Below are 14,591 nucleotides of genomic sequence, written 5' to 3'. Positions count from 1 at the left end.
TTCACAGTAAAGAATCCAGCTACAATGCAGGAGACCCGAGTTTGATCCCTGGGTCAGGAAGATCCCCTGGAAGAGGGCATAGTAACCCACTCCAGTAATCTTACCTGGAAAATTCCATGGACAGAGGAGCCTGGTGGGCTCCAGACCATGGGGTTGCAAAGAGCAGGACATGACTGAGCGTCTAACACTTCACCACGTTGATTCCATCAAATTTGTTCAATCATTACCAACTAGCTATGCAGCACAAGGAAAGATCATTCATTTACGTTTCTTATGTGGCTACTTCAGTTTATCCATCCTTTCTAAATACACTAAGCTCTGCCACTATGAGATGGTTCAGTTTTCTGGGGAAAAACAAAAAGTTCACCGTCACTTCAACTTTTCCTTCTTTACCTACTCTATGCCAGGCACTGTTCTTAAAGCTGCGAATATGGCAGTACACACAACAGATTAAAGATCTTGTTTACATTCTGTTGTTCTGTTCGACCGAGATACTTTTATTTTAGAATCTGAATTTGTTGCCCCTATTTAAAAACCAAGATGTGTGTGTGTGTGTTAAGTCACTTCAGTCAAGTCTGACTCTTCGTGACCTTTTGGACTGTAGGCCACCAGGCTCATACATCCATGGGATTCTCCAGGCAAGAATACTGGAGTGGGTTGACATGCCCTCCTCCAGGGGATCTTCCCAAGTCAAGGATGGAACCCATGTCTCTTACGTCTCCTGCACTAGCAGGCAGGTTCTTTAAGTACCATTAGTGCCACCTGGAAAGCCCAGAAATCAAGATATCTCACCACAAAAATACAGATACCATTAGCTCATGAAAAAAACAAAAAATTTGACAGCAATGGCCTGGATTTCAGCCTAGCACCAAGGAGGTGGGACTGCAGTGGCTACTGCATTGACAGGCAAGGACTCTGGTTTGGCTGTGGTCCCCACTGCCCCCTATGTGACTGTAGCTCTGCTCCCTTCATTCATTTTTCCTGCCTTGCCCTAGAGGCACAGAATCTATAATCTGCACTGGATTTTGCACCTGAAGTCAGACTTCACAGAGTCTGAATTCCATATGTGCCACCACTAGCTATGCAACTTGAGCTAATCACTGTTACTCAGTTGCCTCATCTGTAAAATGAAGTGTAAATATTTACTTCATAGGATTGTCACAGAAATTAGATGAGACAAGGTATGCAAAGCGTGGGGAACAATGCTTGGCACAGAGTAAGTCCTCATTAAATACTTGCTATTTTTATTGTGTGTGTGTGTGTTATTACTCTCGTCACCATCACCATCCTTATTATGGCAAGGAAAACAACTAAAACATGCAGGAAATTCTAGGACCCATCCAGTTGTGAAAGACTCCTCCCCTGCACCACTCCTAGGCCAACAATTTTTCTCTTTTCTCTCCTGTTTTTATTTTATCAGTTCGGTTACTCAGTCGTGTCAGACTCTTTACTACCACTGCAAAGACTGCAGCGTGCCAGGCTTCCCTGTCCATCACCAAAAACTCCTGGAGTCTGTTCAAGCTCATGTCCATTGAGTTGGTGATGCCATCCAACCATCTCATCCCCTGTCGACCCCTTCTCCTCCTGCCTTCAATCTTTCCCAGCATCAGGGTCTTTTCTAATGAGTCAGTTCTTCGCATCAGGTGGCCAAAGTATTGGCGCTTCAGCATCAGTTTTTCCAATGAATATTCAGGAGGATAATTTTGAGAGCTGATTTAGGAAAATCAGGTGGTCTTTTACCATCTGGCCAAGCCCAGGCTACAAATTCCAGAACAGCAAGCATATTCAACCTGTAACCCCAGGGAGCAAATTAACAGTCTTAAATTGTTCTTAAACAGGGGAAAATACCACATTTTAAAGGGCAATAAACCTAGCTCCTGAAATAGACTCCCAAGCTCTCTGCAAAATATCATCAGGTGACCCTGAGTTTAGAATGCGCAGCACATATGAGTCCTGTTGATATATCAGAACCACTCTGGGCCACTCACACTCCTTCCCCAAAGCTGGATAATTGGGGGGAAGACTTTTCCAAGCTACTAAATGAACTTAGAGCTGTTGCAGATAGGCAACTAGGAACCAGCAATTTCCCAAGTGAAAAGCCACCTAAGGAATTTGTTATGCAGATTCCAAGGCTTCACTAAAGAGTGTGATTCCCCATGTCCAGGGTTCCTTGCAGGAACCTACTTTTTTGGTTTTCTCTTTTTTTCTTTTTTTTCCTGGCTGATAAGCATGATTTTCAGAATCTCGGTTCCCTGACTAGGGATTGAGCCCAGGCCATGGCAGTAAAAGCCTGGAATCCTAAGCACCAGGCCACCGGGGAACTCCAAGCAGGAAACTAGGTTTAACGAGCCCCCAGGTGAGCAAATCTGGGAGTGTGATGAAATACCAATGTATGTCTACTCCATCATTTGATCCAGCAGTCACCACCCCCCACATCCGCTCACCAACTGCTGCACTGCGCACAAAGCCACACATTCAGGACTCCGAAAGAGACAAGCTGTGCACCCTCAGGCCCTCACACGGCAGCATCCCAAGCTCAGCCTGAACACCAGAAAAGGCCCTAGAGGCTTAGTGTAAGTCACAGACTGAGCAGGAGCCCTCTTAACCCTGTTTAGTCTCCTGGCAGTGACTCCCCTCCAGTCAACCATAGCTCTCTCTACACCATGGAGAGGCAGAAATAGCAAGAAAAGAATCCTTTCCTTCCAACACATTTCCACCTCATCAAAATGACAACGTGCCCAGGGAATGGCATCACTTCAATGCCTTCTCAATAGTCAGCTCTTCAAGAGTGCAGAAAGATCCCTCCATAAGCAGAAAAAGCCTTACCTCAGGGATTAAAAGACAATAAAAAACATATACACTATTTGAGCTTTTAGAAACTATCTTCAGCATACTCTCTCCATTTTTAATCCCACAACATGGAATTTCCTCTTTCCTTCCCTCTCTCCGGAAATGTCTTGCTATATCACTGCCCTTGGAACAGTAACATTTGGCAAATACGGCCTTTCTGGCCAAACTGCAATTGGGCTGATACTTTCACTAGGCCTTGTCCTATATCTGATAAAGAGGGTGGTAGCCAACTTTTTAAAGAAACTCCCAATATCTGGGTATCATTCTCCTGAACCCCTCCTGCCAAACCACAAAAGCAGGAAGTACATCTCCACCTCATCTCAGAGGAGCTGGGCTCACCCTATGCCCACGTTCTCAAGGGAAATCCCCCTATTGGCACACTCAGGCCTCCCAGGTGGCGCAGTGTAAAGAATCCACCTGCCAGGGCAGAAGACACAAGAGACGCGGGTCCAATCCCTGGGTTGGGAATATCCCCTTCGTAGGAAATGGTAACCCACTCCAGTATTCTTGGCTGGGAAATCCCATGGATAGAGGAGCCTGGTGGGCTACAGTCCACGGGGTCTGAGAGAGTCAGACACAGTTGAGCGACTGCACACACACACATTGGCACACGCACAGCTGACAAACCCAGCCACAAAACAACACACAGGGACGTCCCAGGCGGTCCAGTGACCAGCACTCCACACTCTCAGTGCCGGGGGCCTAGGCTGGATCCCTGGTTGGAGAACTAGATCCCACATGCCGCAACAAAGACTCACGATCCCAAGGGCCACGGCCACAATCTGGTGCAGCCAAATAAAAAGAGAGAACACGTAATCTCTCCAGTTTCTTCATCCTTCGCTACCACCCACTTCTGACGCCACAGTAGTGAGATGGTAGAAATAATTTCCGTTTGATGCTTTTTGTTTGGTTTTTCAGGCTCACAGTGTGAGAGGCTGAGGGATGCAAACGAACTGAAGAGTAATTCACAGGACTTCAGACTACCCTTTGCAAGGACGACCGAGACCGGAGACACACACTTCTGTCGCCACCCAAACAAGTTCAAAAGAGTCATCACTATAAAATGTATGCCAGGCAGATATGACCTTTGCCAGAACCCCAGCATTCCTGTAAAACAGATGGTTTATTAAGATATGCTGACTTTCCGGCTGGCCATCATTCTCGCCAGATTATCACCAGAGCAAGACAAATACAAAATGTGCCTTGGTAAGGTATGTTTGACGTTACCTACTCCTAAAAGCTTACCCAGGCAATCCACATTGCTACCAGGACTGTAAATATGTATTTTCTCCGGGGACAGAATCAAATGGGAATAGATAGGCAATTTATGTTTGAAAACAAAGGACTGACTTGGAAACAAGAAAAAAAGAAAGTCAGTGACACTGGCAAGTCCTAAGGGGCCCATCCAGGAAAATTCTTATCTTTCCAAAGAGAAAAGTCATACACAATTCTTGGGTTACCATCAAAACCCAGACTGAAATCAATTTCCATTTCCCACCCCACCTCACCCTACTTACCCTAAGAAAAACACATTCTGGACTCCTGGCTTCCTGAACATGCCCTGCATTCAAGGTATCCCCACTCCACCAGTCTTTCAGCTCCTGTTTTCTCTCTTCCTGGAGACATTCTTTCTTCTCTTCCCAACAAGTACATCCTACAATTCCTCCTGACCCACCTCTTTCATCTGCTAAGATTGCCTCATGTCGTCCAGGCAAATTCAATCAGTTCTGCCTCTAAGCGTCACATCTTATTCACGGCATTTATTAAGCAATCATCAACTCTGCGTGTCTTCTTCTTTCTACTTTGTTCCTGCAAAAGCCTGGGAGGTGGACTGCAAAAGTTTTTCCCCAGATTGTATGCATCCACTACAACGTTACTGCATGCCTGAGTTCAGCAGGGCCTTCCTAACTCATTACTGCACCAGATCCTAAGGACCCTAGATGGAGAAGGAGACCTCTTCCTCAACTATATCTCAGCAGAACACCAGCCATGAAGATTAAGACTAGTTAAGACAAAAGTCAGCCCAAACGTTGAATCTGAAGGTGCTTGAGAAATGCTGCTGCTAGAACAGGTTAGCAGCCTTCCTCAGAAAAATGGAGAAAACAGTTCAGGAAAGAAATGTCACTCAACACACACACACATCTGAAAATCTTATGAGAGCACTAACCAGGAGCCATAAATGAAAAGAGGCAAGAACACACCAGCAAGGTGAAACAGTCTTTCTTCTCAGATAAAACGGAAAGGGACACAAAACACAAACAAATAGGACTTCCCTAGCAGTCCAGTGGTTAAGAATTTACCTGCCAACGCAGGGGACATGGGTTTAATCTCTAGAACCTGAGAAGATTCTTCATGCCAAGGGGCAACTGAACATACGCACCGCAACTACTGAAGCCCAAAAGCCCTAGAGCCTACGCTCTGCAACAAGAGAAGCCACTTCAATAAGAAGCCACCAGGCTGCAACCAAGGAGTAGCCCCCAAGCCACAAGTGTAGAAAAAGCCCAAGTGTGGCCAGGAAGACCCTGTGCAACCATAAATTAACGAATATTTTAAAACAATAAAAACAAACAAAACGAAAACAAAAACTGAAGGCAAGGAGAGGAAGGAAGAAAAGAGGCTTAAAACATCTAAAACTTATAATAAAAGTCTCTAAAAAAGGAATTATGCTTTGTTTTCTTCTCACAATCCCTCAACTATCACGGTGACTTCACCTAGCACACAGTAAACAATAAGTGTTCATCAAAGGAGGGACCTGAAAACCCAGCCATGATGGACTTCTTTACCCAAGGATGAAATTATCATTTGGGGGGAGAATAGAGAAAAGAGGAGAGTGAAAAAGTTGGCTTAAAGCTCAACATTCAGAAAATGAAGATCATGGCATCTGGTCCCATCACTTCATGGGAAGTAGATGGGGAAACAGTGGAAACAGTGTCAGACTTTATTTTGGGGGGCTCCAAAATCACTGCAGATGGTGATTGCAGCCATGAAATTAAAAGACGCTTACTCCTTGGAAGGAAAGTTATGACCAACCCAGATAGCACATTCAAAAGCAGAGACATTACTTTGCCAACAAATGTCCGTCTAGTCAAGGCTATGGTTTTTCCAGTGGTCATGTATGGATGTGAGAGTTGGACTGTGAAGAAAGTTGAGCACCGAAGAACTGATGCTTTTGAAGTGTGGTGTTGGAGAAGACTCTTGAGAGTCCCTTGGATTGCAAGGAGGTCCAACCAGTCCATTCTAAAGGAGATCAGCCCTGGGTGTTCTTTGGAAGGAATGGTGCTAAAGCTGAAACTCCAGTACTTTGGCCACCTCATGCGAAGAGCTGACTTATTAGAAAAGACCCTGATGCTGGGAGGAATTGGGGGCAGGAGGAGAAGGAGACAACAGAGGATGAGATGGCTGGATGGCATCACTGACTTGATGGACGTGAGTCTGAGTGAACTCCGGGAGATGGTGATGGACAGGGAGGCCTGGCATGCTGTGATTCATGGGGTCGCAAAGAGTCGGACACGACTGCGCGACTGAACTGAACTGAACTGATGTCATGTAGAAATGTTAGAGAGATTTCAACCCAATGAAAAGATGACTCCAGCATATCCAAGACAGTAGCCTCTATTCGCCAGGACTAATAATAGATGTCCCAGCCAGATTCAGGACAATCTCCTTTAGACGTTGGTAAATTATTTCCCAGAACAACAATATTTTATTTCACTTCTTTGTTCATGTGCTGTGCTTAGTCACTCAGTCGCGACTGACTCCATGTGACCCCATGGACTGCAGCCAAGCTCCTCTGTCCATGGAATTCTCCAGGCAAGAATACTACGGTGAGTTGCCATGCCCACTCCAGTATTCTTCCCAACTCAGGGAGGGAACCCAGGTCTCCTGCATTGCAGGCACATTCTTTACCGTCTGAGCCACCAGGGAAGCCCTTTGTTCATAAAAGTCATTAAATAGAGTAAATGTTGTATTCCATGACCTATTCCAAATATAAGTTCTTTTGTCTAGAACACTACTCTTGTCCATTATCCATTATTATAGATGATGAATTTTAAGTTCCTTCTTTAGAGGATTTTATTATGTTTTGCATATATTATAAGTCTCTTTGCTTTCCTTCTTTTCTCTCCCTGCCTCCAGTTCTCTTTTCATTTCTTTCACAAAGAATAAAAAGCAGGAGATAATGATAAGTAATTTATTCATACAGAGAGGACGAAGCTTCAAAAATAGATTCCTATGGTTTCTCTTGAGTTCCTGGCTCAAGAGACAGCATCTAAATCAACTAAAATCCCACTGGACACAAGGATCAGCTGGATCCAAGTGGGGAAAAAATATAAGGAAATGACAGAATTGCCTGTTACCTGCTCTACCTCTAGACAACACTTTGCATTCTATTTTAAGTTAGAATCAACTATACTGAATAAAGAGGAAAAATGAAAAAGCTAAACTACAAACAACAACAAAGAAAAACATAAATGGTAACCTGATGAAAATGTCCTAAAAATGCCTGGCCTATATTCTATTTCATATTCCAGAAATGGTTGCTGCAAACTACTCCCCCCCAAATGAAAAAAAAAAATCACAACCTAGAGGGGTGGGATGGTGTGGGAGGTGGGAGGGAGGTTCATGAGGGAGGGGACATATGTATACCTATGACTGATTCATGTTGATGTATATCAGAAACCAACACAATATTGTAAAGCAATTATCATCCAATTAAAAATAAATTTTAAAAAAATCTCTCAAGAAGCAAGTGGGAAGCGTGTTCCGAGAGCAGCATCAACTGCATTCCTGTACCAGGTTCTTACCATTCTAGTAAAGTTGGCTGATTCTGGTCTAGTCTCCATCCCCACTCCAGCTAGAAGCACCTTCCTCATTCTCATAGTCCCTGCATCATACCCACAACACAGTCAGTCCTCAATGTTTGCTGGTCCATAAAATACTGAAGTAACTGCCAAATATTCATTAATATATTGCAGAGTCAGTTTGAAAAACGAAATGTCCAAAAACTGGCAAAATCTTATTCCAGATACCAAAGCACTCTTATTTGTCTAACAGGCTAACACTAAATTGTTCTAATTTACTCATTGTATCTATTCTGCCTAGACTTCTGCTGGGTGAGAGAAATGCTTGTCTCAACTGTTTTTCCAGTAGCATATAAAATGAAGGTTCTTTCACATTCATTTGGATTATTAATATTCAAAAAGGGTTGAACCCTCCCACCTCATGAAATCTTTTGAGATAAAGAAAGCAGAGCTGTCAGGTATGGATTACAGCCTTGCCCATCATTTGGCGACACTGCCATGACAAAATGTGAACAGGCCACAAGAAAGACAAGGAGGATGCGTCTGTGACCCCAGAGCTCACTATGTGATCGGCCTTCTGGGTAGAAAATGTTAGGGACTGCTTATCTAGAGGCACTGTCCACTTCCCTTTTCTGAATAATCTACAAGTACATCCAAACAACTTTTTTAAAATACAATAACCTTAAATGATAGAACTTAGAAGGGAGCTGGGGACTTCCCTGATTGTCGAGTGGTCAAGACTCTACCTGCCAATGCAGTGAACACAGCTTCAGATCCTGCTCTGGAAGATTCCACATGCCGCGGGGCAACTAAGCTCATGCACCACAACTACTGAGTTCGAGCTCCAGAGCCTGCGCTCTGCAACAAGGGAAGCCACCGCAACGAGACGCCCGCACGCTGCAACGAGGGAGACGCCCCCGAGCTGCAGCTAGAGGAAGCCTGAGTGCAGCAAGGAAGACCCAGCACAGTCAAAAATCAATGGATTTTTTTCCAAAAGAAGGTATTTGAATGTTTTTTGCTTTCAATCAGGCTGTAATAAGCAATGAAATCAAGTCATCAACCCCAGCGCCACAGAAAATGCAGAATACCCTAGGAACAAAGACAGACAGACTTGGGGCAGAGAAGGTTAAAAAAAAAAATTGAGGACTTTTGCAAAAGAGAATTCAACTACTTCAAGACGTCTGGAACCTTAAAAGCAAACTGCCAAGTAGTTCAGCAGCAGGTGGGGACAGAATGGGTATAACTGCATTCTTCATCAAATTTACCCATGACCGCTGCACCAGAGACTCTGACGGCCATCATTCCACAGCAGGAACAGAAGGGCAGGCTAAATGTAGTCAGTCTGAAGACCCCCGTCCCCTCCCCACTTTTACTGTTCTGCATGCCTCATATACTTTCCTCCATCACTTTGACTTGTTGAGTTTATTGGGATCAGTCTTGTGATTAAGAGCCTTGTAAATAAATACAAAACATTTCACCAGTTCACTCAAATGTTTTACTGCCTGACCTCCTGCTTGGAGGTTACACATGGAGCCGATGAAAAGAATGTCATAAGCATTCTTTTCTACCCACCTGGACTAAATTGTTATTTACCGCAGGCCAGTATCTCCTTAAAGGGGCTAAAATGCCTTCCTTGCTTTATATAACACAAGGGAAAAATAAAACAGATTCACAGTGGCTGCTGGGTCCACATTCCATTTCACAGAGGGAATTTTAGGGAAAGAGTCATTTGTTTTCCTACATAGAGAATAAAATTTATCTTTGCAAGTGGCAGTTTAAAGAAAAAGAGAGAGATAAATGCATGTTTGTTTCAAGTTTTGGTGAAAAGGCATCAATTAGTACGTGGTCCATGAGACATACGACATGTTGCTGCTGCTGCTGCTGTTGTTAAGTTGCTTCAGTCGTGTTCGACTCTGTGCGACCCCATAGATGGCAGCTCACCAGGCTCCCCCGTCCCTGGGATTCTCCAGGCAAGAACACTGGAGTGGGTTGCCATTTCCTTTTCCAATGCATGAAAGTGAAAAGTGAAAGTGAAGTCGCTGAGTCGTGTCCCACTCTTAGCGACCCCAGGGACTGCAGCCCACCAGGCTCTTCTGTCCATGGGATTTTCCAGGCAAGAGTACTGGAGTGGAGTGCCACTGCCTTCTCCGATACGACATGTTAACAGAGTAAATAAAAAGACTTTTCATATAAATGCATACACATGTATATTCCTTTCAGAAAGTATTTGATAGTCCCTTAATCAGTGGCAAAAAGAACTTCTTAGCTACCTATTCTGGCCCAGGTTATACAAAAGAAATTCCTACAAAACAACTAACACAATTAAAATTGTCAAGTAAGAAAAGCATATACAAGTACTAAATTGAGGACAGCATAAATAAATACAAACAAGAAAAAACTAAAGGACTTCAATAAAAGATGTATCCAAAGAGGTAACATAAACAGTTAGGAATATGGGCAATATTGACCCCCTAATTATGTTCTCCTAGTTGTTTGTCAAAGGCACCTAAAACCACCATGTTTCACAATATTTTCCCTTTGTTTTTATTTAATTTACAAGAAAACATAAATCAGAAACTTCTTAAATCATTTTTTCACAAGTATGAGTGATTTCATATCAGTATTATGGCAACTGAAATGTTCAAAAGTAGTTGTAATTAAATACACAATTGCCAACTGGGTTGCAGAGTCTGTGATAACAATCTCTGCCAAGGCAAGCTTTATTTATTTTTTTTTTTTTTTCAAGGCAAGCTTTAAATAGCCAGTGTGCATGCTCAGTTGCATCCAACTCTTTACAACCCCATGGACTGTAGGCTGCCAGGCTCCTCTGTCCATGGAACTTCCTAGGCAAGAATACTGGAGTGGGTTGCCATTTCCTCCTCCAGGGGATCTTCCCAACCCAGGGATCGAACCCACATTTCTCATGTTTCCTTCATTGCAGGCAGATTCTTTAGCACTGCGCCACCTGGCCTCCTTTTCAAAAAGGATAACTTGCAAAAGAGTCAGCCAATTCCAGAGACTCGATTCTCTATGTTCAGAAGAGGAACAAGCAAACATCCCAAATCAGTAGAATGTAAGCAAGAATGCCTGTGCTGCATGGTTTATATCAAATTCCGAAACAAACTTGCTTTCCTAATTACATTTGGCTCAAACCAGCATAAAAAATAGCTAACATTCCATGAGTCTAAACCAAATGGTGCTAAATGGAAGAGGTTGCCTACGATTGGGAACACATGTACACCCTATGGTGGATTCATGTTGATGTATGGCAAAACCAATACAATATTGTAAAGTAATAATAATAATAGTAATAAAATAAAAAAATCATTAAAAAAAGAAGTACAGTTAGCAGACTTCAGGCTATTTTAAATAAAGGACATTGGAAAGTATAAATGAAGACCACCAGAAGAAAAAAATAGCAAGAACGTTGTAAAAAAAAAAAAAAAAACCTGCACTTGTAAACAAAAGATCACCAGTTGTGAAAATAAATGCCATGGCATTTTTAATGATTTAACGTGCAACTTAATGCTTAACACTTAATAACTGCCAGTGATATCAATTACATTTAAAATACTGGCAAGATAAGACAAAAGGAAAAAGCAGCCACCAATAGACCAGTTAGTTCAGTTCAGTTCAGTCACTCAGTCATGTCCGACTCTTTGCGACCCCATGAACCACAGCATGCCAGGTCTCCCTGTCCATCACCAACTCCTGGAGTTTACCCAAACTCATGTCCATTGAGTTGGTGATGCCATCCAACCATCTCATCCTCTGTCGTTCCCTTCTCCTCTTGCCCTCAATCTCTTCCAGCATCAGGGTCTTTTCAAATGAGTCAGCTCTTCACATCATGTGGCCAAAGTACTGGAGCTTCAGTTTCAACATCAGTCCTTCCAATAAACACCCAGGACTGATCTCCTTTAGGATGGACTGGTTGGATCTCCTTGCAGTCCAAGGGACTCTCAAGAGTCTTCTCCAACACCACAGTTCAAAAGCAGCAAATCTTCTGCGCTCAGCTTTCTTTATAGTCCAACTCTCACATCCATCTAGACCAGTTAAGCAGCAGGGAAATACCAGCATAAGATTTTTTTTATTACAATAGTGGTCAGGAGTTAATTGCCAAAATAATGAAAATTATTCTGACTTGACTCCATCGTACTTCTGAGGCATCTAAGCATACAGGAGACTAATATGTTATTAATTCTTGAATGATCCTGATTTTTTCACAGTGCAGGATCTATAGGGACAGGCATGACCCAACTTTACAGAGGGCAGTGACCTTGGACCTTGTAAGCAAAGGTCAACATAATCTCTCATCGAAGCACATCTGCCTGCCCCTCTCCTATCTTCCCATTTTCCTTGTACATCCCTTATCGGTAGTCTTTCCTAATGAGGAATGAACCCAGAGTAATAACTTTAACTGGCTTCATGGATTTGACAGCTGGGGGCTCTGAAGGCAGTTTCTATGAAGGGGCCCAGGGGTAAGGGAGCCTAGGGGTCCAGCAGCAATCCCCAGGCAGCTGCCCCCAAGAGCACCACTGTGAAGTCCAGAGTCCTTCCTCCTGTAGCAGCTGCCCACCAGCCTGCTGACTCCTGTTACTGGGCAAAGACATAGGAGTCACTTTATGCACTAAAATAGTATTTAAAAAATGAGCTTCTTCTAAAATACACAACACAAGAGACTTTTTCTCCAGGGAGCTGAGAACTTAGGATCAATTTTAATATCTTTCCATAGGAAAATCAATTCCTGGTTCTGGGCTAATTGATTTACACACAAATTTTCGGAATCAATTCTTGATAAAATGGGCTTAGAAGTTGAAATAGGATGCATGTTTCAAAGCAGCAAAAGTGAAAGAATTGCAATTTGTATCAATAAACAAAACTCTGTGTATGTGTGATGAAAAAAACAATACTCTGATTACATTAAAATCCAATCACTTAAAGTGGAAAGTAAGCAACACAAGATGTGCTTTTAAAAATATGAAAGGACTGAAAACAAAATAGGGAGAAAATATCGCATATATACTATGAACTCTATTTTTTCAGACTACTGTTACCCAGCAACTTCTATACATCAGTTTCGGCTCTGTTTGGAAATCACTGACCCACCTCCCAATCTTGTCTTGTCTCTCTTATCCACCACCTACTGCTTTCTAGACTAGATTTCCAGCCTGGAATTTGAAACACCCTGAATGTCTTAAAGTATTTCAAAATAAGTGATGAAATTCTGAAAACAAATCAATGTAATAAGTGTATGCTATAAAGAAATCTACCCTGGAGGGCATCAGGAAACCTAAAACCCTCGGAGACGATGTTGCAACTCCCAAAAGAAGACAACTCACAGCTCAGCTCAGTTCAGTTCAGTTCAGTCGTGTCCAACTCTTTGCGACCCCGTGAATCGCAGCACGCCAGGCCTCCCTGTCCATCACCATCTCCTGGAGTTCACTCAAACTCACGTCCATTAAGTCGGTGATGCCATCCAACCATCTCATCCTCTGTTGTCCCCTTCTCTTCCTGCCCCCAATTCCTCCCAGCATCAGGGTCTTTTCCAATAAGTCAACTCTTCGCATGAGGTGGCCAAAGTATTGGAGTTTCAGCTTCAGCATCAGTCCTTCCAGTGAACACCCAGGACTGATCTCCTTTAGGATGGACTGGCTGGATCTCCTTACAGTCCAAGGGACTCTCAAGAGTCTTCTCCAGCACCACAGTTCAAAAGCATCACAGCCCAGGAGATGCCAAACAGGCACATATGTAACATACAGCAACCCACAAACACTCTAAGACCTACATGGTAACAATGGTCAGCACTAATCTCCAAGATTTGGAATCCTTTTCCACAATACAAAGACACTTCTGCTAAATTCTACTCATCCTTTTACCCCCCTGATTTCCAAGCTTTGACAGGAAAATACCTAATACTATCTAAAATGACCTCAATGACCAGGGTGAAACTCTGAAAATATATTCAAACAAAATTAGTATCGATCTAAATAAAAGGAGTAAGTTCATATATAGCATACAGGATAACCCCATTTTTTATGGGAAGGATCGAAGAGAAACGCCACAGATTCATTCAAATAAAATTAACCATCACTGCAAAAAAGTTTTACACTTAAATATGCTAGTTGAATCTTTTCCTGGACAAAAATAAATGGGGCAACTAGTAGTTTCTTCTGAGAAGAGTAATAGCAGAGCTCTCCTTTGCTCTGACCACAAACTCAACCACAGAGTTAAAACAAAAAGGTTTCCAGAACTATTGAATTTTCAGAGAAGTGTGAAACCAGGAACCTGAGAAATCATGCTCTACTAGGTCAACAAACTCATGATGAAGACAAAGAAACTGAGTTAAGAGTGGCTAAGAAACTTGCCTAAAACCAAAATAGCTAATCAGTGGCAGAAGTAGGACTAGGGTTTCTTAAATTGCACAGGAAAGCAATTTCAGACCACATGGGTGATGATGGGGGATGAGTGGAGAGTCTGCAAAAATTCAAACTGGACTCAGCCCATTACACATCTGCCCAGCGTAGTTTCATCTTACACGACCTAAGGACTCTCATGTAACAAGCTAGTCACTTCATAATAGTGCTGCCTTTTTAAGGGGTAGTAGCTTTTTTAGACATATGTGTGATCAAAAATCAAGCTGAGTGTACACATACCAACAGCAGCTCAAATATCATGCAATGAAGTCATTATTCCGTTTTCTAGGTTAAATAGTAATTTATGAGAAAATATCATTTTAATGTAAAATATGCACAATGAGGAGACTACCCTGAGAGTCTGTTTAGTAACAACTCAAGGTAGGTACCCAGACACTGCTGCTGCTAAGTCGCTTCAGTCGTGTCCGACTCTATGCGACTGCATAGACGGCCTCCCACCAGGCTCCCCCATCCCTGGGATTCTCCAGGCAAGAACACTGGAGAGGGTTGCTATTTCCTTCTCCAATGC

The 14,591-nt window shown here is 42.9% G+C and overlaps 1 protein-coding gene across 4 annotated transcripts in view; it reads right to left on the bottom strand.

Annotated features, from left to right (window-relative positions):
- Positions 1-14,591, bottom strand: part of PTPN14 (protein tyrosine phosphatase non-receptor type 14) — a 193,289-nt gene that overhangs the window by 157,770 nt on the left and 20,928 nt on the right. The window contains exon 2 of one of the 4 annotated variants that reach the window (XM_060396203.1): positions 1-14,591. This exon is cut by the window's left edge and continues 25,183 nt beyond it; it is cut by the window's right edge and continues 18,279 nt beyond it. The exons of the other annotated variants lie outside the window; for them this stretch is intronic. The gene's annotated coding sequence lies outside the window, so the exon portion shown is untranslated. 4 annotated transcript variants of the gene reach the window in all.

This window comes from Ovis aries, chromosome 12 (assembly GCF_016772045.2).
Source record: "Ovis aries strain OAR_USU_Benz2616 breed Rambouillet chromosome 12, ARS-UI_Ramb_v3.0, whole genome shotgun sequence".
NCBI classification, from domain to species: domain Eukaryota; kingdom Metazoa; phylum Chordata; class Mammalia; order Artiodactyla; family Bovidae; genus Ovis; species Ovis aries.
Note: the sequence above shows the minus strand (reverse complement) of the source record. Positions and strands in the feature narration are given on the sequence as shown.